General features: G+C 34.2%; 1 long non-coding RNA gene across 1 annotated transcript; it reads left to right on the top strand.

The window, feature by feature from the left end:
- The first annotated feature begins 403 nt into the window (after positions 1–403).
- Positions 404–4670, top strand: LOC121417942. The gene is made up of 3 exons (XR_005970402.1): positions 404–458; positions 1985–2172; positions 4136–4670. It is a non-coding gene; the product is annotated as an uncharacterized LOC121417942 (long non-coding RNA).
- Positions 4671–4927: the final 257 nt, after the last annotated feature.

Raw genomic sequence — 4927 nt, 5'->3', positions numbered from 1 at the left:
CAAAAAAAAAAAAAAAAATTTGAATAGAATTTGAATAGATAGGGTAAAAACAGGAAAATACAGCGTAATGCTGAAATTTTCATTAAATCCACGTGTAAAACATGAAAGTTCAGACATTTCAAACAAATATATGCATAATGCACATCATAGGCCTAGTGCCATATTACAGAGTACAAGAGTCGTTGATTTGTCAATATAGCTTCAGTATTTTTTTATTCATGAACTATGGACTATGCAGATTTTAAATTAAAAAGTTTTGTTTTGAAAATTAAAATACGTATTATGCCTATTCCCGTTACGTGATTTGCTCCTACATTTGGAAATCAATGGGCCTATATTTCGGCTAGCGGTTTTGCGAGAACTTTATTTCTTTTATAATTTGTCATCTCTCGCTCTGGTACTGGTCACGAGAAAGGCTACGCGGCTTTTTTGAAAGGTGATGTTTCTCAACAAAAATGGTAAGGAAAATACGATTTATTGAATTGTCTTTTTACTCAATTTTTGTTTAATGCATTGATTTGTCAGTTCTTGTAACCAGGATATGTAAATGAACACACTATACATCGTATTTTTGTTTGATTTTTGGGGCGCTAGTGGCGGCTCTCCTAGACTTCTACAGCTGCTACGACGCAGCTAGACGCAACATCGCACCCGTATCTCGCGGGCCGGAAGCACCCAAGGCCAGGGTTCATTACATGCCGCCGCGCACAGAAAAATCAAGCCATAGCCATAGAAGTCGTGTGTACGTGTTGTGGACGCCAGGGGCCAGGGGTGGTATTCTGAGGTCATTTTATCTTTAAAATATTTTATTTTATCTCTTAAAATGAAATTGGTATTCTGAGATGACATTTTATCTCTCACTCTCAGATAAAATTTACAATTTTATCTTGCGTAACTTTAAAGATACGCAACAAAACAGTGCCTGCGTAGACAAAGGCATCGCGTATCTGGGTATTGCAACGCAGATGATGTGCTTGCGCCCAAGATAGTTTGAAGAAAAATAAAAAATAAACTTAAAAGAGGGTAGGGTCTATTTTATCTCTGGGACGTTGATTTCACCAATATTTCTAGGTGAATTAACCCCAAATGTTGACATGAAAATGAAGAAACATTATATATTTATTAAGAATAACACCTTAACGTTATTCCTGTACAATAAGAAAGTACTTCATGAGACTTGTCTTTACTAATATTGTCTTTGAAATGATGCTTGAAAAAGATGCGATACAGACCTCGAAAAAAGATGAGAGCATTGTCCTTTTTGTTAAAAAGAAATCTCTGTAAAGACGCGCGAGCGTATAGTGCAAGCGTATTTGAAGTCAAAAATTGACGCAATCTCACCCCTTTGCCACACCTCCTTGTGGAATGGATTTCCATTGGTTGACTGACACGAAAGAGCTATAAAAGCGCGTTTCTAATTGGATATTGATTGAAAAAAAGGTGTGTCTTACAGAGATAAAATGAAGATAAAATGGTTCTCAGAATACCAATTTGGAAAGATTTTAAGGGCATTTTATCTCACTGATTTTAACGGAGATAAAATATTTTATTTTATCTGAATCATAGGCGGCAATTCTGGGAGGTGGAAGGGGGCAGGCGATTTGTGTTCACCCTGCATTATGAAGTCATATATGCTAATTATGACAACTGCATTGCTTGAACTTAGTGAAAACTAGTGACATAAATGAATTCCTTCTCTTATAAAAAGTGCTGTATTATGGTTTCAGGTTCATTCCTCCAGATTATACACTTTTAAAAAAAGTCTATAAACCGGTAATGCATATATACGCTAATTTCTAACAAATCCATCATTCAAATATCAATTATAAAACTTTGGGCATTAATTAATTCCTGGTATTAAAAACCCTAAAAGAACTAAACTATGTCTTCCAGCTTTATAAATATACAATGACAGATGATATAGACTTAAATGAGTTATAGTTAAAGCTCATTATGCTGGTTAAAATTACATATCTGTCTGCAGCAAGCACAGAGTTGCTATTCGCAAGAGCAAAGCCCTGGAATCAGGTTCATCTGGCAGAAGTCACTCAACAGGAAGCATACAACATGGAGCTAGAGTAGGAAGAATTTGTCGTCATGCTGAAGGATGAACTCCACAAACTCAGGTCAAATGTCTGGAAGATGCCTAGAAATATGCCACCATCTCCAGTGGTAAGTTGTACAGCATTTATGATTCGGATTGGTGGTGATGTTTTACCTGATTGCTAAGAAAGCATGAATGCTTGTAAGCAAGCAACCAGAGGACCGACGGCTTAAGGTCCTCTCCGAAGGACCTGGTACTGAGGATTAATGCCTTACCAAAGGGCACTAGCGCACCAAGTGCGAATCGAACCCGGGTCACCGGATTATGAATCCCCGCTTTGCCACATTTCATCCCCTGAAAAAGCACAAAAAAGAGAGAATAGTTTATGCTTAAAATATAATCAAATATAACAAACAAATGATCTATCATTGTAAAGCTCAGAGCCTACTCTTTCATCTGATATAACTTGGGACGATTACTCATGCATGAGTATATATCCTTAAATCATTTGGCGGACTGTACGTGAACTTCAAAAAGAAATTTCAGGTCTCAAAAGTTCAATATCTGCTCTTTGATATGATACCTCAATCTAAGAAAAATGGTCTATGAATGATAGAGTTCTGTATCTTTAACCCATCAGCTGCTGGGTTTTGTAATACCCATAGACTTGTGTCCAGGAACTATGTATTCCCAGTAGGCAGTGGGTTTAAGTAATGCTTGAATTTTTAAAAGCAATTGAAGACATTTGCAGGCTAGTTGTCAAACCTTTTCAACTTTATGTTTTGTTGACTATAAGCATTGCCTTCAGTATATTGATAACCATGTTATAGGTACGAAAGGCAGCCCATGAAAACATATTTGTTTAATGAAAATCATGGAAAAAACAAGCATTATTTTTCAAGAAAAATATAATTTTGTTATTCTGTTGTTATTTTTCATGAGGTATCAAATTCAAGTGCAGATTTTAAACATTTAGACATGTGAATTTGTTAAGAACATTAAATAAGATATTTAGACAAAACATCACATATAGGCCTGCATAAAGATGACTTTCTACAATTTAATAATTTTCATGCATTTCCCATTCACTTTGTGTGAAATGTCCCATACATGAGCACTTTTTGATTAGTTATGATACAGATGACTAATTGAATTTTAACACCTAGTTTTGTTTTTCAAAAGTCAAAGTTTATACATTAGAACTTCTAGAAATATGATTGGTCAGTGTTTGATTTTTAAAGAATTTTTTAAAAAAATATGCTCATATTATCACATACGGGATACTTGGTTCAAGGAAATCGCAAAATTTGCATTTGTATAAGTAATGAGCTGATTATGTCTTACCAATTGCAAATTAAACCGTACCTTAGTGGGTCCACATCCTTAAAGAAACTGGGTCAAAAAAAAATTCAACTGATTCTAGGTGAATATTTTTAGATTGCCCCATAAGTAAGGTGTTATCTTAAATTATTCAAACAAAGGCACCTATTTCTGCGTAAATTTGCATAATTTCTTTTTTCTTATTCATTTGGCTACAATATTATAGCAATTATTTCACATTTTTGACATCTGAATGGTCTGATGGAATATTATCTTGGCCTTGTCCTGAATTAAATAAAATAAAGTCATTTTGTTTTTGTTGATATGTGTTCAGATGATGCAAACCTGTCAAATATTTGTTGAAAAGTGTTTCTGTATCAGGCACTGTTCGATTGGTTGTAGAGGTGGGGCCTGTTGTATAAAACTTTTTTACCTGAGGAAACTCTGGTAAAAACTGAAAACTAATTTTAGTCTGATTTCTGCCATTGACTTTAACACAGGGCAAAAACTCCAGTAAAAACAACCTAAAAAAAAGTTTATGCAACGGGCCCCTGGTTTTTAAGATTGATCATACTCTATAATAAAATTAATGAATCCTATAAACCAGCCCCAGAATCAATCGGTTTGCTTCATGTTACAGGTCCAAGAAGTGCATTTCCCAATGCAAAATCTAAGTTATTTCATACATGTATATGTGTCACAGTAAGATGAATGCTTTTGAAAGAGAAATGTTGATAGAATATCATTTTCTTTCTTTCACTACACTTGCAGTCATGTCACTCAGTGCAGAACATGGATGCACTCCTAATCGATGCTCACCATCTTTGAAGCATTCAAATGAGAGAGATAATCTATCAAAGCCAAGGACATGACACCAATCTTGAAATCATCCTCTCCAAGTAGTGTCTGGTGTGAACAGCTGTTGGTATTTATGTGATGTTAAATATCTGAATGCTCTATTTAAAAAAAAAATATTAGAAAATATATTTTGAAGTATGTCTAATGATGACTTTGTGTAGCTCCAAGCAGCAGGTCCAAGCTATTATCTCTTTGTTACAGTTTAATGAATATTTGAATTATCTGTGGTTTCTTAAATAGATGCATACTATGTATGGCTTTATTAGCAGGAGTAAAGTGTAAGGTAACAAATTATTTGCAATGATTTTTACTATTAGGCTGAGAATTGAGATGGGTGCAATAATTAAGTTTATGTATTTTTGGAGTTCACTTAGTTTGAAACTTTCTCTTGATGAAGTTAGTATTTGTGTTTATTTTATGTTGACAATTCTGCAAAAGTGGATCCAAATGTTTTCCAGAGTTTTTCCCATTTGAGTTATATCTCTGTTGTTGTTTTTTTTTACCTTGGATCTACTTGTCGTATAATTGTGAATTACCCTCCCCCTTCTGACTTTGTAAACAACATAATACCCTTATACATACTTATCATTCCATGAATATTGCTAATATTTTCTGTTGAGTTTTATCAGTATGAATTACACCAAGGAAGTTTATTTCCTTTTATAATTGGATGTTTCAAATTCAATTATACCCTGTATTTTGTGT

This window comes from Lytechinus variegatus, chromosome 7 (genome assembly GCF_018143015.1).
Source record: "Lytechinus variegatus isolate NC3 chromosome 7, Lvar_3.0, whole genome shotgun sequence".
Lineage (NCBI taxonomy): Eukaryota > Metazoa > Echinodermata > Echinoidea > Temnopleuroida > Toxopneustidae > Lytechinus > Lytechinus variegatus.
The sequence above is the reverse complement of the archived record's forward strand: the minus strand, read 5'-3'. Positions and strand labels throughout refer to the sequence as shown.